The sequence below is a fragment of the Phocoena phocoena genome, chromosome 3 (assembly GCF_963924675.1).
Source record: "Phocoena phocoena chromosome 3, mPhoPho1.1, whole genome shotgun sequence".
Taxonomy (NCBI): Eukaryota; Metazoa; Chordata; class Mammalia; order Artiodactyla; family Phocoenidae; genus Phocoena; species Phocoena phocoena.
The window spans coordinates 32,312,474-32,325,124 of NC_089221.1; positions in this window are offsets into that span (position 1 = coordinate 32,312,474).

The window sequence follows — 12,651 nt, forward strand, 5'->3', positions numbered from 1 at the left end:
ATGTCACAGCTCACAACAGTGTGGGCCCTTCTCCTGCTTCCGTAATTGTCGTTTCTGGAGACCCTGAAAACGGTGAGTGTTTTGGGTTTTGTTTTTCTTCTCTAGAAAAGTGTTGATGGTGTTATTAGGCAGAGATGGATAAATCAGAAAGACAGTAATTTGGGGAGACAAAAGATCTAGCTGCCAAACGCTGTCCGTCATTTTCTTTGGGTTCAGGCATGTCAGCGGGTTTCCGGCGCAGTCCTCCTTTGTGTGGGAAGAAGATTTCAGCCATATCTCAGGGATTCTTCCACCAACTTGGGAAATTGTCTCAAATTTATTCAAATAAATGCAACACCGACAAACAGTCCCAGCTGAGAGTTAGAGATGGTATGAAAGTGCTTTGTGGCTTATGAAACATGAGGTGCATTTATTATATGGCAGAATATTTTGTCAGTCTTGGCCACCTATAAAGAGCCCAGGAACATTTCTGGACATCACGAGGAGAGCTAGCATCATCTTTCGAGAAGGGCTTTGCCAAAGCTGTGGAATAAAATGGTGATAACTGGCTAAACCCTTAGCCTGTGAGAGACCAAACAAGGTGGAAATGACCTTACCTGTACAATTAATAATGGTGTAAATTTCCTTCTTGGGAGAGCTGTGGAAAGAGGTTGGCTGCACTAACCCCGCCCCCCGCAGTACACACTCTGAGACACTGCACACTTGGACATGACCCAACAGACACCCTAAGGTCATTCATGAACCTTGCAATAATGTCACCCTTCACTTACTGCTATAAAAATTTTCAGACCCTGCTTGTAGGGTTATGTCATGTTGCTTTATACCTATCATTCAAATTAGGCTTAAATTTAGGTTAAGTGGGCTAGATTAGAGGGTGTTATTATTTTGTTTTATTTACTTTGTTTAAGAACTATCCCGTGTGTCAAGTAAGAAGAAGAAATTGGGATTGTGCCACAGGAGACAAACTAAGGAGTCACTTAACCTAATCTTTGCTTGTCAAGAACTGTATTAGAGAAGGAAGTGAATAGTTGTATTCTGTCTTTATTAGGGCCGAACGGGAAAGGTGGGCATTTCATTCACCCTGGGGGAGCTGACAGATTAAAAAAACACTGCCTCCAATGAGGCTCAGCTCAAACAACTCTGCTAAACACTATTATCTCTATGGGGTCATCCCTATCTGTGGGTTCCTATCATACCTTCCTTCCCCATGCCCTGCCTTTAGAACCCATTCCTTCACCTTGTGAAGCCCTATCCAGCTTTCCTGATGTGGTCCACATTCTTAAGTCTCTAGAGTGGATAAAGGCACTGATGTGCTCTGAGACAGACCAAGGAGGTTTAGCCAATTCACACTAGAGTGTGAATGACTGAAGAAAAAGAAAATAGACAGATTCCCTTTCTCTTTCCCTCTACCTCCACTCCTCAAAACATATTTGCAATTTTAAAGAAGCAGCTTAGTAAGAGTCATGCTTCTAAGTTTGGGGTGAAATTTTAGTCAGTGTGAATAAGTGAAGTAGAAAATGTCAGTTTTAATATGAAAGAGATTTGTCTCTCTGATGAAGGAAGACAGAGAAGCCATGTAGGTAGGATAGGCACAGGCCTTCTTGGGGAACCTCTCGCCTCATGCCTGGGGCTGCACATTCCTTTCAGTGTTCCCAGCTGGGTGATAATTTGGTGCCCTAGAAAATGTCATAGCATCCTGCTTTCGCATCAATGTTCAGCTCTAATTAGAATTGCCAGATAAATTAAAGATGCCCAGTTAAATATGAATTGCAGAGAAGCAACAAGTACATTTTGAGTGTTAAGTCTGTCCCATGTAACATTTGCGCCACACTGGCTGCCTCTCTGAACAGCTGCTTGCAGGTCCACCGCTTGATCAGAGTCTGATTTCACTCGAGTGACCACCAGGGACCACTGCCCTCTGAACAGCGGCAGGCTGTGGAGTTAGCCTCGGAAATAGGAGAAATTCTCATCCCTCAATATCTAGGCTGACCCGCTTGAAATCAGTAGAACTGTAGTCCATTGAGACAATATCACCTTTTTTCCAATTGTCAGACCTTAGGAAAACTACCCTGGTGCATAAAATACGTTGAGGTGGTATCCTAGGTCATACGTACCGTGCACATCCGTTCGTAATCTGGCTTAGTACATACCTGAATTGTTCTTTCCTTTTTTTCTCCACACTCACCTCAGTTTCTGTCCCTAAAATCTAGGAGACAGTAGTTACTTCAGGAGCAGCCAGCATTATGTGGGACAATTAAGCCAAATTATTCATTCATTCAACAGATGAGTTTTGAAAGCAGATCAAGTACCAGACACAGTTCTAGGTCAAGGGTCAACAACTTTTTCGGTAAAGGGGCAGAGAGTAAATATTTTAGGCATTATAGGCCAGACAGTCTCCAATCTATATTCTGTATTCTTTGTTTTTAAAAACTCTTTAAAAATCTTAAAACCAGTCTTAGCTTAAGGGTCATAAAAACAAGCTTCCAAGGCTGGATTTGTCCTGCTGGCGGTGGTTTGCTGATCCCTGTTTTAGGGGCTGACGTCCCTTTGGGACTCAGAAGATCAGGACAGGGGGCATCTGAAGGGCAGGTGTGAATATTTGTTTGGAGTGAGAGGCAGGAGAAGATCCCTCCTGCCCCTAACCCAAGCCCCGTAGCAATTGCAGAGGTAGGGCTTTTACCTGCTAGATACACTGCACGTTCAAGTTTATTTTCTTCTTTAGATATTTTTGCAAAATGTATGATTAATTAAATCTGAAGCATTGCCCTCTTTGTATGTACAGAAGAGGTTGAAAAAGGAAGAGTTAACGGCACAGAGGATGGATTTTCTGTGTCTTGGAAACCCCAATCCGGAGATGCCACAGGCTATGTTGTGGAGTGGTGTGATGGTCCCCAGGACCTGCCCTGTGTTCTCCAGTGGAAAAACCTAGGCCCCAATACCACAAGCACAGTCATTAGCTCGGGTAAGAAGAACCTTCTGTATTACCATGCTGCTCCATTCACCTGGCAGCAACTTCAACAGGGGTTTCTGGATCCTCTCAGATACTTTGTGCTCAACTGATAACTACAAATCCAGCGTGGGTCTTGGAGTTCAAATTTTGCAGTGATGTGGTCTAAGTTTTGACCTTTATATCTACTTTTACAGAGACTATCTGGACCACAGGCTGGAAGAGGTGTTCATGAGTTTCATGAATTTGTTCAGCAGTGAGTCAGCAGTCTCAAATGAATGGCAGAGGGACATTATAACAGTTGTCCTGAGAGCTTTTACAAAAGCAGAGAAGTGTGTGGATTTGGGAAACATGGGAGTAGAGCTGATGGGAGTCGATTATCAACTTCAGTTTCAATGGAACATATAGAACTTGGTCTCTTTCCTCCCACACTGGATTTGTCATTTCGAGATTACTAGTGTAGCAGTTCAAGGAGCCTAGGTTTGTGGCTTGATTAGGGGTGGGGGTGGGGGTGGGTGGGTGTTGGTGGCGCCATCTGCTGGGCTCAAGATAAAGATGTGGGAATTGTCCGGGTCCAGAGGGTGATTGATGAGACTCCAGGAGGGCATTCAGCGGCTAGTGGGGAGTGAGGAGGGGAGTCTTCCCTTGGCTTGAGCAGTGTCAGTGGCATGGTTCAGAGGTGTGGGGTGAGGGGAAAGTGAGGTACTGGAAGCAAATCTTCCAGATGCTTGCCCTTCATGGGCAGAGAGAAGGCCAGTCGCTGGCAGGGGATTTGGAGTCAAAGGAGAGTTTTACATGGTTTTCTGTGTCTGGTTGAATTCTGCGCCCAGTTGCATGCACGTGGATAAGGGCATGTTTGCGAGCTCTTGATCAAGAGGACGATGTAGAGGACAGTCGCCCAGACTTCGTCGGAAATGCTGGAGGATTCAGGGGAAGGAGGGAAGATGGTGGCGATGAAGGGCAGAAACCCTGAGGAGGAAATTCTTAACGGGACACAAATTCATTTTTCATTCTTCTTCTTTTCAGAAGTAAAGAGAATGGCATCCTGTGTTATTGAAAATCTGTTGACTTTTCTTCTCTAGGTGATTTTAGACCAGGGGTTCGATACAACTTCAGAATTTATGGAATTTCTACCAAAAGGATGGCTCATTTATTAGAGAAAAAAGCAGGATACTTGGAGGAACTGGGTAAGTTTAAAGCATTTAATGTGTCCGTTGTTCAGAACAATCCAGAAACTCTTCACTTTGGGTTTAGGAAGAATACAGCACCTTTCCTAATTTTCAGTGTCCCGCTTATTCTGGCAATGGGGTTTTTTAAAAAGTTATTTTTTAATCATACAAATAGAAAACATTTTCGTTAAAGACAACTTACAAGATGTTATGCAAAAGAAGACAAAATGATTGCTAATTTTACCACCCAAGGGCAAATACCCAGAGTTAATATTTTATGTGTATCCTTTTTCAGTACAGATATACACTTTTAAATAAACATGGGATCTTTTTTATTACTACTCTGTGCAGTTTTATAAAGTGTTTTTTGACTCATGTCACTAAGTAATATTTAACTGTATCATTTTTTAGTACTGCAAAGTGCCTCATGGCTTGCATATGTCAAATCACCTGTCGTTGGACTTTTAGGATGATTACAAAAACATTTCTCAATTAAAAACTATAAAATTCACCTTCAGTTATGTTGCAGTCTCAAATACTCAATCTCTCTCTTCTCTCTTGGCCAAATCTCTTACGCCCTATCTGACTCACCATCATTGCTCTGATAATGGTTTTTCAACAACGCCCCGGAAGTAGAATACTCGAGCCAAAAGGTTTGAACTTCTTAAATACAATTTTATAATTTTTAAGACTTTTGGTAGATACTGTGAAATCGCTGCCCCCCCAGAAATTGTACCATGATCCCACCAGCAGTGGGGGGGAGTTTTGATCCTCCCATGTGGTTGCTAATTCACCTTCTCGGCATCCAGGGTCTCACACCCACTGGAAGCTGGGCAGCTGTGTCCTTGATTGCCTCTCAGCAATCAGACCAGCTCTTGGGGTTCTTCGTTGGGTGGGAGCTACCCCAGACAGGCAGGAAGGGTGTGTTGTTTGTTTTGGCGGACATAGGCCAGGTGTGCACCAGCGTATGTGCTGAAACAGGCTCTCAGGGAAGCCTCAGAATAAACGCTTTCCGATTCTCCCGTGACACCTGGACAATTGTGCACTGCTACCACTTGGGAACTAGAGTTCTTCAAAGTTGCCCATACCTCTTCAAACATAACCCTTCCTCCTCCTCCCTTCCTCCCTACTTCAGTTCCTCCTCCCAAACACTGTTGAGAATTCAGACTCAGAATGAAGTCTAGGAAAGCCTTTCTTTTTTGCTGTGTGACCTTGCCAAGTTACTGAGTCTCTCTGGGCATCCATTTCTACACCTGAGAGATGTAAGGCTTGAACAAGATGATTGCTCAACCCCTTCCCAGCTCTCACGAGCTAAGTCAGGGCGTACATCCTCTGGAGAAAAAGATGAGACTCCTTCTCTTGGCACACGCGCCTACAGAGTGGGCCGTGGTTCTGCTTCCAGTTTACACCAGTGCACCGAGACTCTTTCCAAATCGTAAATCTTACATTGTCCCAACTTCCTTTCCTAGCTCCTTCAGACAACCCTCAAGTGGTCATGAGTAAGTTGACCTCCCACTCCTTCACTCTGAGTTGGAAGGATTATTCCACTGAATCCCAACCTGGCTTTATACAAGGATACCATGTCTACCTGAAACCCAAGGCGGGGGAGCAGTGCCACCCGGCATTTGAAAAGACAGTTCTTCCAGGTGACTTTTTTTTTTGGTCTGTTTACCGCTTCAAGGTCTCATTATTTGAAATCATTGGAAAGGCTGCCGGCCGTCTCTGACTGTGGCCAGGCTGAAATCTGTGCTCACGTGCTTTTATGATGGAATGGTGTTCTTAAACAAATTAGTAGGGTGGACAAGACCGTGGGGGCCAGGATTTTAACTTACTTAAAAACAATGTGGCCCAGTATTTTTAGAAGCACCTGAAATACCCTCAGCTCCTTAAGAAAACCTACCACTTAGGAAACATTCTTGCTAACCTCATTTTTTCTTTGACTTCATTAAAGTTTTTTAAAATGTGTATCTAAGAAGCACTGGCAGGCTCTTACTCTCTCTCTGGCAGGTCTGAGTGCTTCCCCTGGATCAGGAACATCCCTTGTTTAGTGGGGTGCTTGCCTTGCTTGCCGTCTCCCGAATATTTTACCAGTGTCCCCATTGTGATGAAATTATGATTTCATTTTTGGTTGGTTTAGAAATGTTGGCAGTGCCAAGTCAACAAGAGTATTAGTGCCCCACTGTCTCACAAGATCTTTATCACGCTCTTAATAGTTTTTTCTTCTTGAAAAAAAAAACTTTTTTTTTTTTTTAACTCACAGAGGATTCGGTTTGTTGCAAATACACAATTGACAACCCGGAACAAAAGACATTTGTTGTGGAAAATCTACAGCCGGAATCCGTCTATGAGTTTATCGTCACTCCTTACACAAGTGTTGGCGAGGGTCCCCTGGATGCCTTCACAAAGGTCACAACTCCGGATGAATACTGTGAGTTTCTCCAAATCAAAACTCTTAGCGGTTCTTGGTAAACTGACAGATGACACACACCACGGGCATGGGTTTTGTCTAGATTGGGAATTTTTAAACCTTTCTTCTCTTTCTGTGTCTGTCTCTTTCTTTCTCTAGATGAAACTCACCAAAAAAAAAAAAAAAGGAAACGTTACGCAGAATCCCACTACATAAAATAGATAAGAGTGAAGCTAATCCAACTGATCTATAACCTGGAATCTTCCTCTTGCCTCTCTCTGGCCCCTGAGGCACTTCTCTGGAACTCAGTCCCAGAATAGTTTGAAAATCACTGATGGTGTATTTTAGTGTTGACTTGGGAAGAGCCTTGTGAGTTCTGTCTGCAAGAGGGGTGGGGGTGTTCTTCTCAGCAGAACTGCTCTCTGCAGCCAGCCTTCTGGCTGATTTCTCTCAGTGGCAAATTACTGGCTTCTTGACCTTGCGTCTCTGGGGGTACTAGAAAGTACGGTGGGGCAAGCAGTGTTGGCTCACGGACCCGGTGTTTGCAGATTTGATGGGGAAAGGGTGAGATAAAGAGAGCCATCCTTTCAAAATGCATTTGTCTTGAAAGATGGAGAAAGAAGAGGAAGGGAGAAGAATGGCAGCTTACTGGTAAATAAGATTCTGCTGGTAAATCCTGCCCTCCAACGAAGAGGAAGGTGGTGGGAGAAAACAGATACTGACGGAGGAAAGCGGGGAAAGTAGGTAGCAGATAGGCATCATAGGAGGTCCACGCTGGAAAGGACCTCTCAAGATACGTCTCCATGAAAAACAATTAGGCTAAAATATCTGCTTGAGTTGCCAAGTAGCATAAGGTGGGGCTCTGGGGATGGGGTGGGCTCGTCAGGTAGAACCACTGGATCTGGCTGCCTGACTGGTGATGAGGATGCCCACGACCACAGTGGCAGGTTGGGGCTGAAACATGGCCCCAGGTCTCTAAGCCAAAGGCCAGAACTCTCATAGTCAGGTTAAGATTTCAGTCAACAACTCACATTACTTGAGCATGCTTGCCATTTTAGAGTTAATTTTAAATTTATTTTCAGGCTGTTTTTCTTCCAGCTTCAGTATTTACTTGGCTGGTAGAGGTGTGTGTATGAGTATGTGTAAGACACACACACACACACACACACATATAATACATATGATTATCTTTATCTCAAGTATATTTTCTAGATTTCATTTATCTCCCTTACTCATGAGAAACCTCCTTAGCCTTGGCTGTGACTCGATTATATTGATTATTATGAAAAAGTAAACCAAGTTGCTGCATAATTGCAGCAGTGAGAATGACAGTCCACAGTTAGAAAGATAGTGTGGAGGACTCACAAATGCAATGGTGAGTGACAGAAGCCGGGCCCCGCTCTTGCTGCACAATTCCACACACAGAGTATAGACAGAGGCAAATGCTGTTTATGTGGTTGAAAGGCAGGCTAGTGGTTACCGTGGGAGGGGAAGATGCCTGGATGGGGACACTGGGGGACTCACGGGGGAGCTGGTAATGTTCTTTTCCTTGATCTGGGTACTGGTTACGTGGGTACGTTCAGTTTGTGAAAACTCATTGAGCTGTACACTTAGGAGCACTTTTCTGTATGCACACATTATATACTTCAACAAAAAGTTTAGCAAAGCCTGTCTGAAGTTTGGAAACTACTGTGGGTAGCTCCCCAGGCTGCTTCTCAGATACATTACAAATTTGTAATTTAACCAAATTTTAAAACCAATTGTAGTCATCAAAAGTACTGCTCTTGAGAGCAAGGTGTTTTTTAAACATATGTGTACTGATTTATTTTTATTTATTTATTTTTGGCTGTGTTAGGTCTTCGTTGCTGCATGCAGGCTTTCTCTAGTTGTGGTGAGCAGGGGCTACTCTTCGCTGTGGTGTGCGGGCTTCTCATTGCAGTAGCTTCTCTTGTTGTGGAGCACGGGCTCTAGGTACACAGGCTTCAGTAGTTGTGGCACGTGGGCTCAGTAGTTGTGGCACAGGGCTCTAGAGTGCAGGCTCAGTAGCTGTGGTGCACGGGCTTAGTTGCTCTGTGGCATGTGGGATCTTCCCAGACTCGAATCCGTGTCCCCTGCATTGGCAGGTGGATTCTTAACCACTGCGCCACCAGGGGAGCCCAAGAGCAAGGTGTTCTTTAGTGGTGTCAGGAGGAGTTTCTTTCGCCTTACCTGGTGTCAGGCATAATTTTAGGCCAGTTGTCGAGGTGCTTTCTCTGCCACCCTCTTACCTTCCCATGTCCTTTTCTCCAGAGCCCTGTGCTTCCTCAGAGCACTGGGTTGGGCCTGCCCTCCCTGACAAAACTCCAGCGTTATCCACCAGCACCACAAGTCAGGCCCCATTCCTGCAGGACAGCTGTGGAGGGGGATGAGGAGGGCAGGGAGGCAAAGGGATTGAACAGGAATATATGTACATGTGAATGACTGTCAGCCTCCAAACCCCTTTGTGCGATTTGCTTTTATAAAAGAGGATGTTTACCAACCCAGCTGAAATATTCTTTGGCGGATTTGCAAGCAGTGAGACCAGGAAGATGGGCATTTATGAAAATGAAGTACAGGTTGACATATCTGAGAAATAAAAATAGAATAATTATCCCGGCTGATGACTTAGGTAATTTTCTCAGAGCCTAACTAGAAGGGGTGCATTCGTCAAATTTTGACGTGTAATAAAATACCTCAAAATCTCAATGGCATACAAAAATAAATCTCTCTTTTCATGCTTCTGGCTTGGCTCATGTAGGCTGGGCCAGGTGGGACTCCAAGCTTCAGGCAGGTTTGTTCCATGTAGGTTCACCCTGAGGCTTAGGCTGAAGGGACAGTGGCTCTGAGGGACCAACTCTTCTCAGAGTGGGTCACAGGAACACAAGAGAGCAAGCCAACTACAAGCACACTGAACGCAGCTACCAACCAGCATGACCACTACTCACCTCCCATTGGCCAAACCCAACTCACGTGGCTGAGCCCACAAGTCAAGTGTGTGGAGTGTAATTCTCATACAGGGAGGGAGTAAAGAATGGGGAGTAATGATCCAGTCTGTCAGGAGAGGTATGGGTTTGAGTCACAAGTGTTGAGGGCAAATGGTTCCTTGTGTTGGCTGGTTGGTCTCACTGCCCTGTCCCCCAGCAGTCAGACAGAACTCATATTGAACCTTGCACAAATGGAGTTTTGAGGAATAAAAGATATGTAAAACTATTTTTATTCCTTTGAGGGAAAAGCAGTCATTAAAAATATCCCTTTCTTTTTCCTCTCCAGCCCATACACTGATACACATCATCCTGCCCATGATTTTCTGCATTTTGATCGTCATGATAATTTGCTACTTAAAAAGTCAGTGGTAAGTGTGCGGGGAAGGTTTCTATCCAAGAAGGAGTCAAAGAAAAATCTAGAAAGGAGGTAGAAGTCACACCTGATAATATGAGGAAAAGTGCTGAAAAGGAAAGAACAAAGGAGGATTTGGTGGAAATATGATAAGTTTTAAACAATCTTGTTTATCAACAGATAAGCAATAAATCAATACATAAGGAAACTAGACTTCCCTGGTGGCGCAGTGGTTAAGAATCTGCCTGCCAATGCAGGGGACACGGGTTCGAGCCCTGGTCCGGGAAGATCCCACATGCCGTGGAGCAACTAAGCCCACGTGCCACAACTACTGAGCCTGTGCTCTAGAGCCCGTGAGCCACAACTACTGAGCCTGTGTGCCACAACTACTGAAGCCTGCGCACCCTAGAGCCCATGTGCCACAACTACTGAAGCCCTTGCGCTCTAGGGCCCACGTGCCACAACTACTGAGCCTGCGTGCCGCAACTACTGAAGCCTGCGCACCTAGAGCCCGTGCTCCGCAACAAGAGATGCCACTACAATGAGAAGCCCACGCGCCTCAACTAGAGATAGCCCGCGCACAGCAACAAAGACCCAACGCAGCCAAAAATAATAATAATAAGGAAACCAACTATTTTAAAACGTTGCCAAATTTGTTCATAGCAAGAGCTAATATTTATATTTCACTTACCATGTACTTGGAAGTGTTCTAAGTGCTTTACATATAACAATTCATTTAATGCTTCCAACACCACCATCACCACCGTAATGATCTCCATTGAACCAGTAAGGAAATTAAAGCATAGAAGGGTTAAAAAGCTTGCTTAAGGTTACAGTGTTAATGAGTGATTGATAGAGCACGGATTAGAACCCAGGAATCTGACTCCAGCGTTCTCACTCTTAACCATGCCGCTATATTGCAAAATTCCGTCTAATTTTCACTGTTTTTCTAGGCTGAAGGAGAAGTGTTATCCTGATAGTCCAAACCCTTACAAGAGCAGTGTCCTGTCATTAATAAAATCCAAGGTAAATGCTGGGAAATTGTATGGATACTCATATGCTTGTTAAAGACCAACCCAGGGCTGGGGCTATAGTAATCATACACTCCTAGACCTTCTCAGGAAGATGTCACAAAGCAAAAGCCTCTTCTGCTCCCATAGCCATGAAAGGGTTGAACACAACTTTGATTTCTTCTGTCGGGATATCTTTTGGTTTTCAACATCACCTCCAGTTAACTTGTGACCAGGATACAGCAACAAAAACTGAAGCTCTAAGTGCGTTTCACATACTTTATATACTGTGATACACACACACACATTATCTTTGCACATTTTTTGTTTCTGTTCCAGGAGAATCCTCATCTAACAATAATGTATGTCAACGACTGTGTTCCAGATGCTATTGAAGTTATCAACAAGCCCGAAGGGAGTAAGATACAGTTCTTGGGCACTAGGAAGTCACCCACAGAAACTGAATTTACTAAGCCTGCCTGCCTTTACCTCCTTCCGACGGAGAAGAACTACTCTGGCCCTGGACCTTGCATCTGTTTTGAGAACTTCACCTATAATCAGGCAGCTTCTGACTTTGCTTCTTGTGGACATTTCCCAGTAACCCCTCAAGCCCCACCACATCAGCTGGGACCACTGACTTCACCTGAAAATTTACTAAAGGCACTGGAACAAAACTACATGAATTCCCTGGGAGAAATCCCAGCCGGAGAAGCTAATTTGAACTATGTGTCCCAGTTGGCTTCACCCACCTCTGGAGACAAGGACAGCCTGCCAACAAATCCACCAGAGCCAGCACTCTGTTCAGAGTATAAAATGCAAACGGCCATACCCCTGGGTCTTGCCTCCGCTCCCCCAAGTGAGAACAGCAGCCTCTCCTCCACTACCCTTTTAGGTCAAGGGGAACACTGCCGCTAAGCAGATCCTTACGCTACACAGACCCTAGGAGCAGCATAGCCGGCACCATTCCATCACCAGATACCTCAGGGCTTAATCCCAGTGAGCTGTCATCACCATTGTCAGGTCTGATTGATTTATATAATCTTGCTAGGTTCTGAAGGTCAGAAGCTATGAAACTTAACATTCATCCTTGGAGCAGGCTCACTGTAGAAATGGCAGGATCATGGGAACAGGCTTACCTTGCTGCTGCGTGTTCCACGTTCACCTCTGCAACAGCAGACTGGGCACTTGACATAGGGATAGACCCCATCCACTCAGTACTGGACAGGTCCTTGAAGTTCAGTTTTTAGTAGGAAAGTATTTCCATTAAGTTTTACCCCACATTTAATATCTCAAGAGTAAAGGAACTAGATTTCAGGCTTTAATAAAGGCTACAGAAGATTCGTTACTGGAGCATAAATTGTCAATGTTAATTTATTCTGGGTGTGTTTAATGAAGTCGCAGATATTTGAGACCAAAACAGATTTTAGACTTACCTTGAAGTGATGATAATTTGTAGTTCATTGATGTAGTAAAATGAACTCTTCCTATTAGACCTTATCTAATAGGTAAGACATGTGAATGAATCGATGAGATCCCCACAATTGTCCTGTTTAGTTTACCACGGTTAAAGAGTGGGACTGGCATGGAACCCCTGCCTCAGTGTTAAGATTATAGCACTCCTACTTAGTAGGCATGTCTTCTTCCACAACTTTTGATGACTACCTCAGAACAGATAAAAGGATAATGTCATTAATTCCATTCACATTTATGGTTCCTCTTTTTTTTCAAGAACTCTGGTATATAAATGACCTATTTTCAGTAAGC